Genomic DNA, 24,116 nt, shown 5'->3' on the forward strand with positions numbered 1-24,116 from the left:
GAAGCCAAACCAGCTGTGCGTGAGCTGGAGGAAGAGGCAACACGAGCTGAAGAGGTGGTAGCTGCCGCTGTTGGTTGGCCTACATCTTCAGTGTGTTTCTGTAACTCCACCGCGTGCCTGGTCCGCACATGTTTCCACATATTTGTGGTATTGAGGTTGCTGACATTTTTCACTGTTTTTACTTTCTAATGACACAGCTTGCATTTGACAAAACAAATGTCATCTGCAACTGTGTCAAAAAAGGACCAGGCACTGCAAGTCTTGGGAGCGCCCTTTTTGGCTTTGGAAAGAGACAGGCTCCTAATGGGTGCCAAAGTGGAGGCTACAGGCTCCGCAGTCTTCCCCCTCCCTCTCCCTCTTTGGACCGTAAGGGGAATCTCTTCCTCAGAGCTGCTCCCACCACCTTCCTGTTCCTCACGCCACGATGGGTCAACGACCTCATCATCTCCACTACCCTCTGCCACCAACTGCTCCTCCTGGGTAGTCTCGGCAGCACAGTACGCACCAGAAAGCGGCACCTGAGTTTCATCATCAGATGCGTACTGCGCTGTGGTCACCGGAGGCACTGGCCCACCCGCCTCTTCAGAGTCAGAGAGACAAAGCTGTTGGGCATCACTGCACACTGCCTCTTCTTCCATTTCTCCAATGCTGCTTGGCTGGCCCCCTGTTTCCAAGCCAAGAGATTCAGAGAACAGAAGTAGAGACGGCTCCTGTCCTGGGCTCTCTGACTGCCTGGCCAATTTGGCAGGTGGTGAAGAGACAGATGGCTGCTCTCCAGTGCTCTGTGCCTGAGAGGATGTGGCACTAACTGAAGTCGATGCCAAGGCGTTAGCTGCCATGCACCCGACAACGGCTTCAATTTGGTCTTCACGCAGCAGCGGTGCACGGCGCTCTCCGACAAAGCTGCGCATGAAGGACTGTTCCCTGCTGAAACTGAGTGACGACGAGTCACCGGTGCCCGCAGCAGGCACAGAATCACCACATCCTCTCCCTGCTCCTCTCCCTGCTCCGTGCCCACGCCCACGTGCCTTACTCCCTGCCCTCTTCATCTTGGTTGACAGATAAAGATAAGCAGAAAAGTACTAAGGCCTTAGTGTGCTTATTCCTGAAATGCTCCTCCTAACAGGTGTAAGAAACACTAATGTTGTAAAGTGTGGACTAAACTTTATTATTTTTCAAATGTGGCCTACACAAGTGTTAAGTTGTGTTTGGTGAACTTTCCTTTTTTTTTTCTGCAGATCGGACTACAGAGCAAGTTTAACTCACACGGGGACCGTGCAGACAGCCGTAAACGGCGCTGCAAGGCCCAAAAACCCTCCTCTAGGTTATCCTATGTAGTGTTTTTCCACTATTTAGCTGGAAACGGGTGGAAAGACACTAATAGGAAATTTTTTTAAAAATTTTAAACAGGCTGCACTATTTGAAAAAAGGGAAAAAAATTTTCAAGGTATGAGGCAGTAACGCACCCTGAGCTGAATCCAACCGGCTATGGCTGCACACAGACTACAGGGCGAGCTGCGCTCACACAGAGACCGTGCAGACAGCCGTAAACGGCGCTGCAAGGCCCAAAAAAACCCCTCTAGGTTATCCTATGTAGTGTTTTTCCACAATTTAGCTGGAGACGGGTGGAAAAACACTAATAGGAATTTTTTTTTTTTAATTTTAAACAGGCTGCACTATTTGAAAAAAAGGAAATTTTTTTTCAAGGTATGAGGCAGTAACGCACCCTGAGCTGAATCCAACCGGCTATGGCTGCACACAGACTACAGGGCGAGCTGCGCTCACACAGAGACCGTGCAGACAGCCGCAAACGGAGCTGCAAGGCCCAAAAACCCCCCTCTAGGTTATCCTATGTAGTGTTTTTCCACAATTTAGCTGGAGACGGGTGGAAAGACACTAATAGGAAATTTGAGAAAAAATGTGCAGCAGGCTGCACTATGAGCTAAAAAGGACAACTGTGTGAGGCAGTGTGAACCCCCCCTGAGCTGAATACAACCGGGTATATGGCTGCACACAGACTACAGAGTGAGCTGCACACACACACACACACACAGATACCTTGCAGAACGCTGTTAAAACAGCGCTGCAAGGCAAGAGCAAGGTGAACAGTGAAGAACACACAGCGTTTTGCTAAAGTAGCCTTGGGAAAGGAAAATAAACCAATTAGCTATCTCAACTGGCCCTCAGTTAGAACACAGCGTCCTGTCCCTAACTAAAAACGGTATTCACGGTGGAAAATGAAATGCTAGGTGAAATCCCAAGAAACAATGAAAACCCTATATTAAGGGTCACCAATCTAACCCAAGAAGAGGTGCGAAACCGGCTAAATAAGATTAAAATAGATAAATCTCCGGGTCCGGATGGCATACACCCACGAGTACTAAGAGAACTAAGTAATGTAATAGATAAACCATTATTTCTTATTTTTAGGGACTCTATAGCGACAGGGTCTGTTCCGCAGGATTGGCGCATAGCAAATGTGGTGCCAATATTCAAAAATGGCTCTAAAAGTGAACCTGGAAATTATAGGCCAGTAAGTCTAACCTCTATTGTTGGTAAAATATTTGAAGGGTTTCTGAGGGATGTTATTCTGGATTATCTCAATGAGAATAACTGTTTAACTCCATATCAGCATGGGTTTATGAGAAATCGCTCCTGTCAAACCAATCTAATCAGTTTTTATGAAGAGGTAAGCTATAGGCTGGACCACGGTGAGTCATTGGATGTGGTATATCTCGATTTTTCCAAAGCGTTTGATACCGTGCCGCACAAGAGGTTGGTACACAAAATGAGAATGCTTGGTCTGGGGGAAAATGTGTGTAAATGGGTTAGTAACTGGCTTAGTGATAGAAAGCAGAGGGTGGTTATAAATGGTATAGTCTCTAACTGGGTCGCTGTGACCAGTGGGGTACCGCAGGGGTCAGTATTGGGACCTGTTCTCTTCAACATATTCATTAATGATCTGGTAGAAGGTTTACACAGTAAAATATCGATATTTGCAGATGATACAAAACTATGTAAAGCAGTTAATACAAGAGAAGATAGTATTCTGCTACAGATGGATCTGGATAAGTTGGAAACTTGGGCTGAAAGGTGGCAGATGAGGTTTAACAATGATAAATGTAAGGTTATACACATGGGAAGAAGGAATCAATATCACCATTACACACTGAATAAACTTACCTGGAGCAGCCAGTGCCAGGCAGCAGCTGCCAAGGCAAACAGGATCATGGGGTGCATTAAAAGAGGTCTGGATACACATGATGAGAGCATTATACTGCCTCTGTACAAATCCCTAGTTAGACCGCACATGGAGTACTGTGTCCAGTTTTGGTCACCGGTGCTCAGGAAGGATATAATGGAACTAGAGAGAGTACAAAGGAGGGCAACAAAATTAATAAAGGGGATGGGAGAACTACAATACCCAGATAGATTAGCGAAATTAGGATTATTTAGTCTAGAAAAAAGACGACTGAGGGGCGATCTAATAACCATGTATAAGTATATAAGGGGACAATACAAATATCTCGCTGAGGATCTGTTTATACCAAGGAAGGTGACGGGCACAAGGGGGCATTCTTTGCGTCTGGAGGAGAGAAGGTTTTTCCACCAACATAGAAGAGGATTCTTTACTGTTAGGGCAGTGAGAATCTGGAATTGCTTGCCTGAGGAGGTGGTGATGGCGAACTCAGTCGAGGGGTTCAAGAGAGGCCTGGATGTCTTCCTGGAGCAGAACAATATTGTATCATACAATTAGGTTCTGTAGAAGGACGTAGATCTGGGGATTTATTATGATGGAATATAGGCTGAACTGGATGGACAAATGTCTTTTTTCGGCCTTACTAACTATGTTACTATGTTACTATGAAATCACAGCAGAGTGAGCGCAAAATGGCGGCAGCGTTTTTTATAGTGCAGAGTGACATCATTTCAGCAGCCAATCACAGCCTTGCCAGTACTTACATGCCCACCATGCTAAACAGGATGTGCCCACACTTCCATTCATTCCTCATTGGCTGCTGCGTTCAGTTTGAATTCTGGGAACTTCCGATTCCGGTATCCGATACGCGGGAAGTATCGGAATTCGGTATCGGAATTCCGATACCGCAAATATCGGCCGATACCCGATACTTGCGGTATCAGAATGCTCAACACTAATCACAACAAATCTACCTGCCAGGTGACTAAAAATGAAATTTACAAAGTGCTGAAAGACAGCGCAAGCATTAGTCAACCCAAATGGCATCACAAAGTTTTCATAGTGCCCCTCAGGTGTATTGAAGGCTGTCTTCCACTTATCCACCTCCTTAAAATTAATTAGATTATATGCCCCCTGAGATCCAATTTAGAAAACCATTTTGCTTCCACAATCTGGTTAAAGAAGTCTGGGATGAGAGGAAGAGGATATGGATTCCCCACCATGATCTGGTTACAACGGCAAAAATCTCGGCAGGGGTGTAACCCCCCTTCTTTTTCTTGACAAAGAAAACCCGGCTGCAACAGGAGATGAAGAAGGTCTGATATGGCCCTTGGCAGACAGCGATATGGTCCTTCATAGCCTGCCTCTCTAGACCAGAGAAATTACATAGGCTCCTCTTTGGCTGCTTGGCCCCAGGTATAAAATTAATGACACAATCAATAGGATGATAGGGGGGAAGTTCTTGACACCCCTGTTTTGAAAACACATTCCAGAAGTCAGACAGGTATTCTGGCATAGATTGGGTACTCCCCTTGCCTAGCCGGCTGCTGAAGCAGTGTTCTTGTCCTCTTTAAATAAAAAAGAACAAACAAATAGACATCATTTAATATAAACTGTCTAAAATTCAAACCCTTTGTTGCCTATAGTGACCAATCAGAACCCAGCTTTCATTTTTAAACAGCTCTGGAAAAATGAAAGCTGCATTGTGATTGGTTGCTATGGGCAACTAAGACTGTATTGTTAGACAGTTTTGATAACAAAACACTCTCACACCCTTCCAATCTATTCTAAACTCTGCTGCCCGACTAATCCATCTGTCCCCCCGCTATTCCCCGGCCTCTCCCCTCTGTCAATCCCTTCACTGCCTCCCCATTGCCCAGAGACTCCACTACAAAACCCTAACCATGACGTACAAAGCCATCCACAACCTGTCCCCTCCATACATCTGTGACCTCGTCTCCCGGTACTTTCTGCATGCAACCTCCGATCCACACAAGATCTCCTTCTCTACTCCCCTCTTATCTCCTCTTCCCACAATCGCATACAAGATTTCTCTCGCGCATCACCCCTACTCTGGAACCCTCTACCACAACATATCAGACTCTCACCTACCATCGAAACCCTCAAAAAGAACCTGAAGACCCACCTCTTCCGACAAGCCTACAACCTGCAGTAACCACCGATCGACCAAACCGCTGCATGACCAGCTCTGCCCTCACCTACTGTATCCTCACCCATCCCTTGTAGATTGTGAGCCCTCGTGGGCAGTGTCCTCTCTCCTCCTGTACCAGTTGTGACTTGTATTGTTCAAGATTATTGTACTTGTTTTTATTATGTATACCCCTCCTCACATGTAAAGCGCCATGGAATAAATGGCGCTATAACAATAAATAATAATAAATGAGGCCTATAATAATTTCTCTTTGTCTGATTTACATGTAATTAAACAATCAAATATCAAATGCACAAGGAATCCCCTTGTAGGGCGGAGATGTAGGCTTGAGGGAAATGTTAAGCCTGAGTGGATTTTGGTAACCATACGTAGTATTGTCTTGGGCGCATAAGTTTGTGTCTTGCAGCTAAAATCCATTTATACCACACACGTCAGATTTATATCACACTTTTTATTCTGACCTACTGGACCATGAAGGAAACAAAACCACGGGCAGACACGTCGATAGACTAACTCTCTTGGCAAAGTGTTTCAGTTGTCGAGCAACAAAAAGCACTAAACACTACTGTATGAAATTTTAATCCTTGCAATGTTTGTGCTTTTGCTTTTTCTTTTTCTTCCTCTTCTTCCAAGAAACATAACTTTTTCTTATTCTTCCATCTATATAGAAGAAGGAGGGCTTATTTTTTGGGCAATGAGATGTATTTCATTAAACTATTCAATTTACCACATATTTTGAAACAAATTTCGAAACGAGGCAAAATTATGAAAAAACAGCAATTCTTCCATTGTTTAAGGGGTTTTATTGTCACAGCAAACATTGTGCAATAGAAATAACTGAACGCCATGATTCTCCAGGACACTATGATCATGGCAATGCCAAATTTGTATATATTTTTTTTATTATCAGCATTCTTTTAGTGGCATAAAAAATTTGCCAAGAATTCTGGAAATAAATTTTGATTTGGGTCCCTCTTTTCCCATACGTTTTTAATTTTTTAGTCAATGGGGCTGGTTGAGGGGTATTTTTTTTTTAACCGAGCCCTAGTTTTTATTGATTTCATTTTGGGCTACTTATAAAGTTTTGATGACTTTTTATTGCAGTTTATGGCAACCAAAAAAACAAAGCAATTTTGACGCTTCGATTTTTTTCTTTTTGATGCTTACCTAATTAATGAAATTGTTTTATATTTCAGTTGATGAGACTCCATAGATTCCACATTTGTTTATTATTTCTTTATACCTTCATTTTTTTTATTTTTAACTCAAGAAGATTGGGGTGATTAAAATGTTTTTGCGTTTATTTTTTATTATTTTCCTTTTTTTATTTTACACTGTATTCTTTAGTCCCAACAGGGGACGTGAACCTGCAATTGTTTAATCACTGGTTTTATATACTGTAAATGATTGCCAAGATGGCAGCAAAGGGGCCTTTCAGCAGACCTCTGGCTGCCATGGAAACCCATAGGCATGCCACTATCATGTCATAGGTTGGTGGGGGGTCAAAGGGTGCAGGAACAGACTCTTTGGCAAGTTTACGCCATTTATATGCCATTGTCAGACATTTAACAGCAGCATTTACGGAAATAAACAGCAACAATCAGAGCTAGCTAGCCATCTGCATGGGCAAACTATATATTCTATCTCATATCTATTTATCTACAATCTAAGGAATATAGCAGCCTCTGAATGTGCTAAGATGTTTGTAGAGATTGAACATATGAGATTTAAAGTGCATTACTGCTATATAGACTATACTTATAAAATGAAAGTTCTTTTCACATAAATTAGCCAATTCATGAGAGCCCACCAGCCACAGCAAGGTTACCTTTCTTTGATAGAACCTTAATATTAACCTAATATTTGTCAAAAATGCCTGCCCTAAAACCTACAAATTTAAAGAGTAGAATCCAGAAATAATTAAATAAAGCCCGTGGCACTCATATCCTGTCAGGTTTTTTTTTCTCCTGATTTCTAAAATCAGACTTTAAACTGAAGGGAGAAGATCAGCCGTATATGGAGCCAGTCAGCACCTCCAATAGTATACTACAAAAACAAAAAATTGTCCCTGTGTGAATCATTGCTGGTCAGTTTTTTTTTCTTTTCGTTTTTGTAGTATACTGTTGGAGGTAATGACTGCCTCCATATTTGGCTGAGCTCCTTCCATAAGGCTTTTTTATCTTGTTGGATCCTACCTGCCCTTTAAATTTGTAGATTTTGGTCAATATTAGGTTTATGGTAGCCTTTTCATGGCTGTGGGGCTCTCATGAATTGGCCAATTGTGCTCTAAGTGCTTTTATATTATAAGTACAGTTGTGCTCAAAAGTTTACATACCCCGGCAGAATTTTTGCTTTCTTGGCCTTTTTTCAGAGAATATGAATGATAACACTAAAACTTTTTCTCCACTTATGGTCAGTTGTTGGGTGAAACCATTTATTGTCAAACTACTGTGTTTTCTCTTTATAAATCATAATGACAACCCAAAACATCCAAATGACTCTGATCAAAAGTTTACATACCCTGGTGATTTTGACCTGATAACATGCACAGAAGTTCATACAAATGGCTTTGAATGGCTACTAAAGGTTAAATCCTCACCTGTGACCTGTTTTCTTGTAATCTGTGTGCGTGTATAAAAGCTGATTGAGTTTCTGGGATCCAGACAGACTCTTGCATCATTCATTCAGTCACTGATGTTTCTGGATTGTGAGTCATGAAAACAAAAGAATTGTCAACGGATCTACAGGAAAATGTAGTTGAACTGCATAAATCAGGAAAAGGATACAAAAAGATATCCAAGGAATTGATAATGCCAGTCAGCAGCGTTCAAACTGTGATTACCAAATGGAAAATCAGGGGCTCTGTAAAAACAAAACCACGGTCAGATAGACCAACAAAAAATTTCGGCCACAGCTGCCAGGAAAATTGTTCGGGATGCAAAGAAAAACCCTCAAATAACATCAGCTGAAATACTGGACTCTCTGAAAACTAGCGGTGTGGCTGTTTCAAGATGCACAATAAGGAGGCACCTGAAGAAAAATGGGCTGCCTGGTTGAGTCGCCAGAAGAAAGCCATTACTGCGCGAATGCCACAAAGTATCTCACCTACAATACCCAAAACAGCACAGAGACAAGCCTCAAAACTTCTGGAACAAGGTAATTTGGAGTGATGAGACCAAAATTGAACTTTGACAACTTGACAACGATCCAAAACACAAGGCCAAGTCGACCTGTCATTGGCTACAGCAGAACAAACTGAAGATTCTGGAGTGGCCTTCTCAGTCTCCTGACCTCAATATCATTGAGTCACTCTGGGGAGATCTCAAGTGCACAGTTCCTGCTAGACAGCCCAGGAATTTACAGGAACTGGAGGCGTTTTGCCAAGAAGGGTGGGCAGCTTTACCATCAGAGAAAATAAAGAATCTCATCCTCAACTTCCACAAAAGACTTCAAGCTGTCATTGATGTTAGAGGGGGCAATACACGGTATTAAGAAATGGGGTATGTGAACTTTTATCAGGGTCATTTGAATGTTTTGTGCTGTCATTATGATTTAAAAAGAGAAAACCCAGTAGTTTGACAATGAATGGCTTTACCCAACTGCTAACCATGAGCAGAGAAAAAAGTTTTGGTGTTATCATTCGTAGTCTCTGAAAAAAGGCCAAGAAGGCAAAAATTCTGCCGGGGTATGTAAACTTTTGAGCACAACTGTGTTTTCTATATAGCAGTATTGCAGTTTATATTTCACATGTTCAACGTTTGCATGTATCTTAGAGGATACAGAGTGCTGCTGTATTCTTTTTTATCTATCTATCTATCTATCTATCTATCCATCTATCTGTCTGTCTATTAAATTAAATATTTAAATTCTTCTCATTTTATCTATTTTATACTCCTCCACCTTCCTGTGCCACAGCATTGACAATGATAATTATGATATAATGACTAGTATTTGTATTTGTCAAACAGAGCTCTTAGCTGAAACCCATTTTCTTCAAGACGCACTTCAGTAAACATCGGTTATTTATTAAAATTTTAAAAGTCCACTCAAGGAAGCCACCAAGATGGTCAGTAAAGTGAATGGACATTAGGAAAGCTCTCTTCTTCAAAGCAACATGATTTATTCAAACTACATGGCATTCAAGCCTGGTGGATTTCTCTATTGTCTTTGGTCATCACAGGCAAGTGACATCTTGAACGCCTCAAGAAGATTAAAAAGCAAAGCTCAGTCGGAAGCTTTAAAAAAAAGCAAAACAAAACCTAAAAAAAAAATAAAATAAAGGAGACCGAAAAAAAAAAAGAATAGAGCTAAGTTAGCCATAATAGGACTGTTCCTTTCTTTCTGTGAAAGAGCTTTCAAGGAGATCCATGGAAGAAAAAGGCTGAGATAAAGAAAACAATAGCCCGGAGAGAGGGGAGACCATGAGTGGAAGCAGAGGGTGTGGGATGTACTGAATTGCAGGATTAGTGCAGCTTCACAGCAAAGAAAAGGGGGAATCCTAGGCAAGATGGAAATGAGGAATTACTTTTTTGGGAGACTCCAGTTCACTAAGCACCAACAATGCATTATGGGAGGTACTTGACATAACATTCTTCCAGGCCATGTTTGCTCTCCATGTGGGACCTTAGAAAAACAACAAAAACATCAATAGAAAACAAAACTTTTTTATCCTTTGTTAAAAGACTTCTCCGCATATGACAAGGTAGGACTATAGTTGTTGATTAGCAGGAATGCAAGGAATTTAGCTGGACACTGTCTCCTGCCATTTATCCCATCTGGCTAAATTGAAAAAAAGAGGGAATTTTTAAGGTTTTTAGAAGTTTTACCAAGACTTCTAAGTAGCCAGTGACTAATGCAGTACATGAAAAATGGGGCTTAGATAATTCACGGTCTTTTTTATCTAAGCTCTGGGATCCTAATGGAAAAACTCAGAAAAAGACTCATTAATGTTAGGGTAAGGAAGTCTTAACCCCTTTATAACATACATTGTGTAAGTATGACGCTCATGGAAACTATTGGCCATAATTTGATGTAAATGTTTGGCTTGGATTCGGGGGGTTGAACTGGTAGGAGTGTACAAATAAGTTCGAGGACGGTCCAAATTTTGGCCCACCATGGACCTCTGATTGCCATTATATAACTCATCAGATTCCTGTGATCTCATCACGAAGACTCAATAGGGGTGATAGAGGCTCCCAGAACTGACTTACTGCTTAGGTGCCATAATCGCTGGTCACCATAGCATTTAAGGTGTTAGATTTCAGACGAGAGCAATCTGATAAACAAATTGGATTGCATTCAGATCAATGTTATTCAATGAGGAAGTGCCGATCTGCCTCTTTTTTCTCAGTTGTATTCGTAATGACAAAAAAAGCAGTACAGTACGAGAAAAAAATTTCATGCCATATGGACCATCGGTAAGTCATCCGATATTTACGGGTACATTACAATTCTGCAGCATAGAAAACTGTGATCGGTCCCGTAAAAGATTAATAGCTGCTGACTGCTGAGTAAAATCTTCCTGCTCTCCTGGATGAGAATAGGACTGACTTAGTATACGCCAGTGTGATCGTACCCTTACACTGCTATCAGACCTAGGTCCGATCACAGGAGTTACTGAATGGTATCTGCCATGAACCTACTTTTCATAAATCCTCAAGACTTCTGCCATACCTATATGTGGAAGGTGTCAGTAGAAATGGATGGACATCAGGCAAGGGGCAGGGCCGTTCGGCTCTGTACTTCCCTGGAGTAGCTCCAACCACAGCGGTTATTGATGGGTGTCTGCCATGAGCCCACTTACCATAAATCCTTAAGACTTTGGCCATACATATACTGTATGTGGAAGGTGTCATGAGAAATGAACGAACACCAGGAAAAGAGTAGGGCTGTTTGGCTCTGGATTTCCCTGGAGTAGCTCCAACCACAGCAGTTACTGATGGGTGTCTACCATGAGCACACTTTTCATAAATCCTCAAGACTTCTGCCATACATATATGTGGAAGGTGTCAGTAGAAATGGATGGAGACCAGGCAAGGGGCAGGGCCGTTTGGCTCTGGATTTCCCTTGGTCATGAACACCATAGTGATCACAAGGGGAAGCAGTCATCGACCTTACTCCTCTGACTGCTTATACATTATTATTGGCATTCTGTTAAATGGCCAGGATTAGAGATAACTTTGGGTCCATTTGTTTAACCCCTTAGATGCTGAGGTCAGTTCTGATCATGACATCAAAGAAGTTACACAAAGAGAGGAGGCTCGCTCTCTCCCTATGTCAACTGATTGATGGCAACTGTCACTGTTGCCGATTGTCCATGGTTTGCTATGCCATACGGGTGGCTAACAACCATCCTTTCCAGGACTATTGAATTCTGAAACTTGTTGAACCAGCATTTAAATCATACGTCCAAATTCTAAAATCAATTTAATGCCATCCTTACGATAAGTTATCAATATCAGATCAATGGAGGACTGGTTCGCTGCTACTGCACCGATCAGCTGATTGAAATGGCACAGCTCTGTACATTGTGCTGTGCCCGTAAATGGTACTGCAAACTTTGTGACTCACAAGTGAATATAAGAGAGCTTGCAGTACTATTCCTGGCCACTACACAGCGCATGGAGCTTCATTCAACTCTGTGTGTGTGTGTCCGCCTAGTGGTTGTGATAGGATCTGCAGCCTGTCACGATAAACTACTAAATTTGTATTGTGAAAAACTGGAGTCCCTAACAAAATTCTTGGAAATGTAAAGCTGCACAGGAAATATTACATATCTTTGACCTATTTTCTTATTCCATCCGAAAATGTAAGTCTTTACTTAGTTTGGATTTCGGCATCGATGTGCGACAATGTACCTAATATGTCAAAAAGCAATTAATCTGCTGATCAGAATGAGGACACATAGACAGACTGACTTTTTATTATGCATGATTCACTGAAAGAGGTTCACAAAGTCGTGACAAAGAAGTCGTAAATCAAAGAATGTTCTCCACAAAGAGCAAAACATATCCAGATTCCACGTTATTCTATGAATACAATTCCCTAAAGGAACCAACCAGAGCTTTTACTTCTTCCAGTCAATACACTTTATAAATGGTTTGTGTCTGTAGAATGAAATATTTCCAGGTTTATCACCATATTAGAGAATCTCTTCTTAGCATGAAGAGGAAAATGGATTTGCCGGTAGAAGCTGCAGTGGACTGATGTGGGAAATTTATTTTTATGTGAAAAAATAAATTTATTTTCCAGATACCTACTTTTATAAAAGCAAAATTACAAAGCTTTGTACAGATGGCACCTAGAAAAATAATAATAATAATATAGCTACTGTGGAATTTGCCATACACATGGGGGCATTTCAAAATTCAATGAAAATAAAAAAGGCTCCATTTTATCAAGACTAGAGATTTTTTCGGGGGCTTGTAGAGGCCCATGCCTCTTTATGAATCAGTAGTGTCTGACAAGTGACGAATACCTACTGGTGCCATCCCAGAAATCTTACTCCAGTTCCTGACTGGAGTAAGATTTCTGGAGTAATCAATGTCACTGCTCCTCATAAATTAGACAAGCTTTGGCATCACGGTTGTGCTGTGCCCTATTCGGCCCCTGTTCCGTCCATTTTGTTGGAGCAAGAAGAAACTGGTATTAAAATGGCAAAGAGCTAAATTTTTGCGCAACTCCATGCAGTGCAAAAGTTTGTGCCTTTTCGAAGCAAGATACCACAGAATTTTGGCCAAATTGCTTTGATTAATCGAGCCCAAAAGTTTAACCCCTTCCCGACCTTTGACGCCACGTAGGCGTCATGAAAGTCGGTGCCATTCCGACCCATGACGCCTATGCGGCGTCATGGAAAGATCGCGTCCCTGCAGACCGGGTGAAAGGGTTAACTCCCATTTCACCCGATCTGCAGGGACAGGGGGAGTGGTAGTTTAGCCCAGGGGGGGTGGCTTCACCCCCTCGTGGCTACGATCGCTCTGATTGGCTGTTGAAAGTGAAACTGCCAATCAGAGCGATTTGTAATATTTCACCCATTATAACGGGTGAAATATTACAATCCAGCCATGGCCGATGCTGAAATATCATCGGCCATGGCTGGAAATACTAGTGTGCCCCCACCCCACCCCTCCGATCGCCCCCCCACCCCCCCGATCTGGCCGGTACACTGCTCCGGCTCCCCTCCGTCCAGTGCTCCGCTCCCCCCCGTGCTCGTGTCCGCTCCCCCCGTGCTCCAATCACCCCCCCGTGCTCCAATCACCCCCCCTGCACTCCGATCCACCCCCCCCGTGCTCCGTTCCACCCCCCCGTGCTCCGTTCCAGCCCCCCCGTGCTCCGTTCCACGCCCCCCGCGCTCCGTTCCACCCCTCCCGCGCTCCGATTCCCCCCCCCGTGCTCCGATCCCCCCCCCCGTGGTCCCCCCCCACCCTATCATACTTACCGATCCAGCCGTGGTCCCGTCCGTCTTCTCCCGGGCGCCGCCATCTTCCAAAATGGCGGGCGCATGCGCAGTGCGCCCGCCGAATCTGCCGGCCGGCAGATTCGTTCCAAAGTGCATTTTGATCACTGAGATATAATCTATCTCAGTGATCAAAATAAAAAAAATAATAAATGACCCCCCCCCTTTGTCACCCCCATAGGTAGGGACAATAAAAAAATAAAGAAATTTTTTTTTTTCCACTAATGTTAGAATAGGGTTAGGGGTAGGGTTAGGGTTAGGGGTAGGGTTAGGGTTAGGGTTAGGGGTAGGGTTAGGGGTAGGGGTAGGGTTAGGGTTAGGGGTAGGGTTAGGGGTAGGGTTAGGGGTAGGGTTAGGGGTAGGGTTAGGGCTAGGGTTAGGAATGTGCACACGTATTCTGGTCCTCTGCGGATTTTTCCGCTGCGGATTTGATAAATCCGCAGTGCTAAACCGCTGCGGATTTATGGCGGATTTACCGCGTTTTTTTCTGCGCATTTCACTGCGGTTTTACAATTGCGATTTTCTATTGGAGCAGATGTAAAACCGCTGCGGAATCCGCACAAAGAAGTGACATGCTGCGGAATGTAAACCGCTGCGTTTCCGTGCAGTTTTTCCGCAGCATGTGTACAGCGATTTTTGTTTCCCATAGGTTTACATTGAACTGTACACTCATGGGAAACTGCTGCGGATCCGCAGCGTGTGCACATACCTTTAGAATTAGGCTATGTGCACACGGTGCGGATTTGGCTGCGGATCCGCAGCAGTGTTCCATCAGGTTTACAGTACCATGTAAACATATGAAAAACCAAATCCGCTGTGCCCATGGTGCGGAAAATACCGCGCGGGAACGCTGCGTTGTATTTTCCGCAGCATGTCAATTCTTTGTGCGGATTCCGCAGCGTTTTACACCTGTTCCTCAATAGGAATCCGCAGGTGAAATCCGCACAAAAAACACTGGAAATCCGCGGAAAATCCACAGGTAAAACACAGTGCCTTTTACCCGCAGATTTTTCAAAAATGGTGCGGAAATATCTCACACGAATCCGCAACGTGGGCACATAGCCTTAGGGTTAGGGTTGGAATTAGGGTTGTGGTTAGGGTTAGGGGTGTGTTGGGGTTAGTGTTGTGGTTAGGGGTGTGTTGGGGTTAGTGTTGTGGTTAGGGGTGTGTTGGGGTTAGGGTTGTGATTAGGATTATGGCTACAGTTGGGATTAGGGTTAGGGGTGTGTTGGGGTTAGTGTTGGAGGTAGAATTGAGGGGTTACCACTGTTTAGGCACATCAGGGGTCTCCAAACGCAACATGGCGCCACCATTGATTCCAGCCAATCTCGTATTCAAAAAGTCAAATGGTGCTCCCTCACTTCCGAGCCCTGACGTGTGCCCAAACAGTGGTTTACCCCCACATATGGGGTACCAGCATACTCAGGACAAACTGCGCAACAATTACTGGGGTCCAATTTCTCCTGTTACCCTTGTGAATCTAAAAAAATGCTTGCTAAAACATAATTTTTGAGGAAAGAAAAATGATTTTTTATTTTCACGGCTCTGCGTTGTAAACGTCTGTGAAGCACTTGGGGGTTCAAAGTGCTCACCACATATCTAGATAAGTTCCTTGGGGGGTCTAGTTTCTAAAATGGGGTCACTTGTGGGGGGTCTCTACTGTTTAGGCACACCAGGGGCTCTGCAAACGCAACGTGACACCCGCAGACCATTCCATCAAAGTCTGCATTTCAAAAGTCACTACTTCCCTTCTGAGCCCCGACGTGTGCCCAAACAGTGGTTTACCCCCACATATGGGGTATCAGCGTACTCAGGAGAAACTGGACAACAACTTTTGGGGTCCAATTTCTCCTGTAACCCTTGGGAAAATAAAAAATTCTGGGCTAAATAATTATTTTTGAGGAAAGAAAACGTATTTATTATTTTCACGGCTCTGCATTATAAACTTCTATGAAGCACTTGGGGGTTCAAAGTGCTCACCACACATCTAGATAAGTTCCTTTCAGGGTCTAGTTTCCAAAATGGGGTCACTTGTGGGGGGTTTCTACTGTTTAGGCACATCAGGGGCTCTGCAAACGCAACGTGACGCCCGCAGAGCATTCCATCAAAGTCTGCATTTCAAAACGTCACTACTTCAATTCCAAGCCCCGGCATGTGCCCAAACAGTAGTTTACCCCCACATATGGGGTATCACCGTACTCAGGAGAAACTGGACAACAACTTTTGGGGTCAAATTTCTCCTGTTACCCTTGGGAAAATTAAAAAATTCTGGGCTAAATAATTATTTTTGAGGAAAGAAAACGTATTTATTATTTTCACGGCTCTGCATTATAAACTTCTATGAAGCACTTGGGGGTTCAAAGTGCTCACCACACATCTAGATAAGTTCCTTTGGGGGTCTAGTTTCCAAAATGGGGTCACTTGTGGGGGGTTTCTACTGTTAAGCCACATCAGGGGCTCTGCAAACGCAACGTGACGCCCACAGAGCATTCCATCAAAGTCTGCATTTCAAAACGTCACTACTTCACTTCCGAGCCCCGGCATGTGCCCAAACAGTGATTTACCCCCACATATGGGGTATCAGCATACTCAGGAGAAACTGGACAACAACTTTTGGGGTCAAATTTCTCCTGTTACCCTTGGGAAAATAAAAAATTGCAGGCTAAAAGATCATTTTTGAGAAAATAATTTTTTTTTTTATTTTCATGGCTCTGCGTTATAAACTTCTGTGAAGCACTTGGGGGTTCAAAGTCCTCACCACACATCTAGATTAGTTCCTTTGGGGGTCTAGTTTCCAAAATGGTGTCATTTCTGGGGGATCTCCAATGTTTAAGCACACAGGGGCTCTCCAAACGTGACATGGTGTCCGCTAATGATTGGAGCTAATTTTCCATTTAAAAAGCCAAATGGCGTGCCATCCCTTCCGAGCCCTGCCGTGCGCCCAAACAGTGGTTTACCCCCACATATGGGGTATCAGCGTACTCAGGACAAACTGGACAACAATATTTGGGGTCCAATTTCTCCCATTATCCTTGGCAAAATAGGAAATTCCAGGCTAAAAAATCATTTTTGAGGAAAGAAAAATTATTTTTTATTTTCATGGCTCTGCGTTATAAACTTCTGTGAAGCACCTGGGGGTTTAAAGTGCTCAATATGCATCTAGATAAGTTCCTTGGGGGGTCTAGTTTCCAAAATGGGGTCACTTGTGGGGGAGCTCCAATGTTTAGGCACACAGGGGGCTCTCCAAACGCGACATGGTGTCCGCTAACAATTGGAGCTAATTTTCCATTCAAAAAGTCAAATGGCGCGCCTTCCCTTCCGAGCCCTGCCGTGTGCCCAAACAGTGGTTTACCCCCACATATGAGGTATCGGCGTACTCGGGAGAAATTGCCCAACAAATTTTATGATCCATTTTATCCTACTGCCCATGTGAAAATGAAAAAATTGAGGCGAAAATAATTTTTTTGTGAAAAAAAAGTACTTTTTCATTTTTACAGATCAATTTGTGAAGCACCTGAGGGTTTAAAGTGCTCACTAGGCATCTAAATAAGTTCCTTGGGGGGTCTAGTTTCCAAAATGGGGTCACTTGTGGGGGAGCGCCAATGTTTAGGCACACAGGAGCTATCCAAACGCGACATGGTGTCCGCTAACGATGGAAATAATTTTTCATTCAAAAAGTCAAATGGCGCTCCTTCCCTTCCGAGCCTTACCATGTGCCCAAACAGTGGTTTACCCCCACATGTGAGGTATTGGTGTACTCAGGAGAAATTGCCCAACACATTTTAGGATCCATTTTATCCTGTTGCCCATGTGAAAATGAAAAAATTGAGGCTAAAAGAATTTTTTTGTGAAAAAAAAGTACTTTTTCATTTTTACGGATCAATTTGTGAAGCACCTGGGGGTTCAAAGTGCTCACTATGCATCTAGATAAGTTCCTTGGGGCGTCTAGTTTCCAAAATGGGGTCATTTGTGGGGGAGCTCCAATTTTTAGGCACACGGGGGCTCTCCAAACGTGACATGGTGTCCGCTAAAGAGTGGAGCCAATTTTTGATTCAAAAAGTCAAATGGCGCTCCTTCCCTTCCAAGCCCTGCCGTGCGCCCAAACAGTGGTTTACCCCCACATATGAGGTATCAGCGTACTCAGGACAAATTGGACAACAACTTTCGTGGTTCAGTTTCTCCTTTTACCATTGGGAAAATAAAAAAATTGTTGCTAAAAGATAATTTTTGTGACTAAAAAGTTAAATGTTCATTTTTTCCTTCCATGTTGCTTCTGCTGCTGTGAAGCACCTGAAGGGTTAATAAACTTCTTGAATGTGGTTTTGAGTACCTTGAGGGGTGCAGTTTTTAGAATGGTGTCACTTTTGGGTATTTTCAGCCATATAGACCCCTCAAACTGACTTCAAATGTGAGGTGGTCCCTAAAAAAAATGGTTTTGTAAATTTCGTTGTAAAAATGACAAATCGCTGGTCAAATTTTAACCCTTATAACTTCCTAACAAAAAAAAATTTTGTTTCCAAAATTGTGCTGATGTAAAGTAAACATGTGGGAAATGTTATTTATTAACTATTTTGTGTCACATATCTCTCTGGTTTAACAGAATAAAAATTCAAAATGTGAAAATTGCGAAATTTTCAAAATTTTCGCCAAATTTCCGTGTTTATCACAAATAAATGCAGAATTTATTGACCTAAATTTACCACTAACATGAAGCCCAATATGTCACGAAAAAACAATCTCAGAACCGCTAGGATCCGTTGAAGCGTTCCTGAGTTATTACCTCATAAAGGGACACTGGTCAGAATTGCAAAAAACGGCAAGGTCTTTAAGGTCAAAATAGGCTGGGTCTTGAAGGGGTTAAAGTGTGTGTAAAAATGTGTTTAAAACAACTGATCGTAAATATTCTATTTGATATCTTTTTTTATTAATCTCCATAATAGTATAATAGAATAATTTCTTGAAGGCAAGAAGCAAATCTTAAAGGGAACCTGTAAAACGATAAAGGTTGCCCCATGATTTACCAAGAATGATTACTGTAGAACATTGAAACTGCATTGCTGCCATAGAAAATGGGGAAAAAGGAAAAAAATACGCTATGCAATGTATATATGAAATACTAATCTGCAAAATTGCTATGAAAAATACACTAAAAAATAAGATACTGAGCGCATAGATTGGCCAATATATGTGAGCCCAACTGCCATGTCAAGGTATCCTTCAAAAGTTGGGTCCCTGTCCTGATTTGTCACCTCTCCTGGGCAAAAAAAACCCTACAATTTAAAGGGCAGGAATGGACCAGCTAACTATCTGTGGCAGATGGTCCAGAAAAAGACCAGCACGTCCAAACTAGTGTGAACAGATGGCAACCAAAAAAAAGTGTGTTTGCATGATCCTCGATTTTTAAAATTCCAGCCCCAATGCACAGAAAGGATATTGCACCAAAGCTTCTAATGTGAATTAAACAAGAACCAGGATGTGGATTTCTTCCCTACAGGAATCTATTAAATCAGTGCTTAATTTTATAACTAATGCTCAAAAGATAGCCCCTTCACAACCTTACCATTTTTCATTTTTGTGTTTTTGATTTTTGCTCCCCTGCTTCCCAGAGCCATAACTTTTTTTTTTTTTTTTCTGTCAATATGGCCATGTGAGGGCTTGTTTTTTTTGCGGGATGAATTGTACTTTTGAAGGACACCATTGATTTTACTATACAGTGTACTGGAAAACGGGATAAAAATTCCAACGGCGGTGATATTGCAAAAAAAGTGCAATTCCACAATTGTGTGTTTTTTATTACCGTGTTCACTTTAGGCTACAACTGACCTGTCATTAGGATTCTCCAGTTCAGTATGAGTACACAGATACCAAACGTGTATAGATTCTTTTTTTTTTTTTATTGAGGTGTTGAAATAAAAATCCAAGGTTTGAAAGAAAAAAAAAAGGCATTATTTTCAGAGACCCATAGCGTATCCATTTTTGGGATCTGAGGCTGGGTAAAAGATTATTTTATGCACGCCGAGCTGAGATATTTAGTGATACCATTTTGGGGTAGATTCAATATTTTGATCACCTGTTATTGCATTCTATTGTAATGTTGTGATGGACAAAAAAAATGTAATTTACTTTATATTTTGATAGATTGGACATTTATGAACACAGCGATGCGAAACATGTATTTTTTGTTTCATTATTATTATTGTTTTATTTTGAATGAGGCAAAAGTGATTTGAACTTTTATGTATATTTTATTTTGGATATTTTTTAAAACTTATTTTTTAGCTTTCTACTTGCTTCAGTATTCCCCTTAGAAGACTTGAAGCTGCAATCTTCCGATCGCTTATGCTACAGACAGCAGGGCTTCAGCGTCGCAGAAATCATCATCTCCTATGAACGCCAGCCATGGGCTAGTGTTCATAGGAGATCTGCAAAGAAAAGCAGGGGGTCTTTTGCAGACCCCTGCAGTCATGCCAACACATCAGCGCACCATGATCACATGACATGGGTGCAGATTGGCGTGGTCTTATGACGTGCTTCCAGCGCGATTGTGTTAAATGCCACTGTCAGTTATTGAACATGTTAACAGCCATGGGTGGATTACAATTCCAACTGCGGCTGTTAGAGGCACATGACAGCTGCTCAACGCTACGAGGAAAAATACAGCAATCCTGAAAAATTATTTCTTTGGCCTATAAATGGCAACTAGATGGTGTTAGGCGTCGGGAATCTCCTGCTGCGCAGGAGAGATCCCAAGCATTATCTGCTTCTGCGGGCTCCCATTCTGGTCCGGCCGCTGTGAGTACTGCTCAGCACAGACGTCAGTCCCAGCGTCTTGCTCAGGCTCGTGGTATATGCTTGGTTACTGCTGGCTCTGCTGTCAAGTCTATGGTAACCAGTGATATACAGGTGCAGCCTTGAGCTCTGGAGTCTAAGTCCAGAGATCACCTTTCTGAGCATGTCCGTGATATGGTGTCTTCTCATTGGTGGTCGGACGTTGGATGAGGTGGCAGCTCCGGATTGACCCACGGTCGATGTCTCGGCCGACTGGACGTGAGTGTTTGGCGTGAAGCTTAGCATATAAAAGGCTCTCAGCGGTGTACATGGGCCCGGTAGTGTAATTTGGTGTGTATGAGTTGTGTCTGCTCGTTTGTGTGTGTCTTTGCTCAGAGCATGTACACGTTGGCAGGCAGGTTGCACACTTCTGTGGTTTCATCCCCAATGGCTCAACGCCTGAGTCTCTAGTCTGCTATATACTTCGGGTGCCAGTCAGGCACACGTTCAGTAGTGTCAGGACTGGGGTAACTAGCCGCTTGGCATAACATCTGTCTCGTTCATGTGCGCGATTGGCACAGTTCAGTTACAGAGCAAGCTCAACCCTTTAGCTATACTTATTGGTGAAAATGACAGGGTATTGTACTCAGCGTCAAAGAGCTCTCTCTCTTGGCTCTGCATCTGCTTCATTCGGGAGTGCGGTTAGTACCATTTAGTTGCAGATCCACAAGCTACTATCCTTGTGATGTTAACAAGGTACAGCACTTTGCATACTCATGCCGTACCTCTTGGTAAAGTAACTGAGCTTGGTACTCAGTGTGAGTGGCATTTACTCAGTGTGTTCAAGGTAACTCTTGCTGTTTAGTTCCATCATTGTTCACACTAGCAGCAGGGTTCATCTCTACACGATGGACCCCGGGTTGCGATCGCACTTTATTTTATATTTTATGTAGTGCAATCCGCCAACCCTAACAGTACACTAGCGCCAGTAATGACGGATGAGCAGTGGCTTCAGTGGTACATCCAGCAGCTAGAGGGCAGGTTGTCCACTCTCGAGTGGGCAACTTTAGCTGTGGATCTTACTGCAGTGGAAACACAAGTAGCCAGCAAAGCCGTCACTATGGTTTCTGCTGCGCCCCTTTACCCACCTTTTTCTCGCTATTCACTGCCCAATAAGTTCTCGGGGGACAGCAAGGTTTGCAGGGGTTTTGTAAACCAGTGCTCAATCCAGCTGGAGCTACTGGCCTCATGATTCCCATCCGAGGGGGCTAAGGTGGGATTTGTGGTGTCCCTTTTGGCTGACAGGGCGTTGGAGTGGGCTATGCCATTATGGGAGCGTAACGATCAGATGGTCCAGAACGCCTCCTGTTTCCTGGACGATCTCAGACACGTCATTTTGGGAACTCTATTACCCATGATGCCACACTTCAACTCTTGGTGTTAACCCAGGGCTCTTCCATGGTCAGTCAGTTTGACATCCAAATCCGGACTTTAGCTTGGAGTGGTCAGATAAGGTCCTGATTCCTGCATTTTGGAGGGGTGTAGCTGACCATGTAAAGGATGCTTTGGCCACTAGGGGGATTCCTACTACTCTGAAGGACTTAATATCTGTGTCCCCTCGCATCAATCTTTGACACGCTGAGCGAAGATTAGAGCGAGTCCACTGTAGACATAGGATTCGCTTAACCCCAAACTTTGGTAATCCTTTGGAATCTCCGGCTCTGATGAGCGATCATGTGGAGCCAAAGGAAGTCTCTCGGGTGGAATTTAACTCCCATTCCATACTTCCACAACCGACCCACTTGGTCTGTAGGCAGGCAGGCCATTACGCCAATTAATGTCCCAGGTGTCAGGGACGACCACGTCTAGTGTCTATGTCAGGAGGCTTTCCAAGTTAACCTTTAAGGTTTCCCTGTCATATAGAATGATAGAGTTGGAAGGGACCTCCTAGGTCATCTGGTCCAACCCCCTGCTCAAAGCAGGATTCACTAAATCATCCCAGACAGATGTCTGTCCAGCTTCTGTTTGAAAACTTCCATGGAAGGAGAACTCACCACCTCTCGTGGCAGCCTGTTCCACTCATTGATCACCCTCACTGTCAAAAAGTTTTTTATAATATCTAATCTGTCTCCTCCCATTCAGCTTCATCCCATTGCTTCTAGTCTTTCCTTGTGCAAATGAGAATAAAGATGATCCTTCTAGAATGTGACAGCCCATGAGATATTTGTAGACAGCTATTAAGTCTCCTCTCAGTCTTCTTTTTTGTAAGCTAAACATTCCCAAATCTTGCAACAGTTCCTCTTAGGGCATGGTTTGTAGACATGTCACCATTCTGGTCGCTCTTCTCTGAACTTGCTCCAGTTTGTTGATGTCTTTTTTAAAATGTGGTGCCAAAAATATGGGTCGACTACTCTCACTACAAAGGCCTCCGTGGATTCTGGGGCTAAGGATCTGCAAGGAAGAATGGTAAAGGATCCTCAAACCCAGGTGTGAAAAATTTGTTGCATCATTCCCAACAAGACTCATGCTGTACTAGCTCAAAAGGTGCTTTAACTCAATACTGAGCAAAGGGTCTGAATACTTATGACCATGTAATATTTCAGTTTTTCTTTTTGTAAAAAAAAAGATGCAAAAATGACTACATTTCTGTTTTTTTTCAGTCAAGATGGGGTGCAGAGTGTAAGTTAATGAGGAAAAAATGAACTTTTTTGAATTTACCAAATGGCTGCAATGAAACAATGAAACAGAGTGTGTCTATTAGCGGTGGATACCGCATTTATCCCTAGTGTCCCGGCGTACTGACAGCTCTTTTAAGCCTCAGCGCCACCCATTATTCTGACTCACCGTCAGTTGACCAGCCTGGTTCTGTTTCTTCCCGGCTTGTTGCTTTTTTTCCAGCATGTCTGATTGATGCAAATCCGAGTATTCTATTGTTTTTGGGGCCATACAAGTATACAATTATACCTAGCACACTGATGAAGGTCCAATATCGACCGAAACGTTTGTGATTTACTGTATGTAATAAATCCCCACTTTTTTGCATCACAACACCCTGGAGTGTGCTAGTCACTTTATATTGCACTGAGGAGAGGCTTCCGTTGCTCCACTTTGCCATAAAAGCCCGACTGGTAGAAGGCTTCAGTGATAGTTGACTATGTGGAACTTTCTCCCATCTCCCTACTGCATCTCTGGAGCTCAGCCACAGTGATCTTGGGGTTGTTCTTCACCTTTCTCACAAAGGCTCTTCTCCCACGATTGCTCAGTTTGGCTGGATGGCCAGGTCTAGGAAGACTTCTGGTGGTCCCAAGCTTCCATTTAAGGATTATGGAGGCCACAGTGCTCTTAAGAACCTTGAGTACTGCAGAAATGCTGTTGTAACCTTGGCCAGATCTGTGCCTTGCCACAGTTCTGTCTCTGACCTCCTTGGCCAGTTCCTTTGACGTCATGATTCTCATTTGGTCTGACATGCACTGTGAGGTCTCATATAGACAAGTATGTACTTTTCCAAATCAAGTCCTATC

This window comes from Ranitomeya imitator, chromosome 5 (assembly GCF_032444005.1).
Source record: "Ranitomeya imitator isolate aRanImi1 chromosome 5, aRanImi1.pri, whole genome shotgun sequence".
Taxonomy (NCBI): Eukaryota; Metazoa; Chordata; class Amphibia; order Anura; family Dendrobatidae; genus Ranitomeya; species Ranitomeya imitator.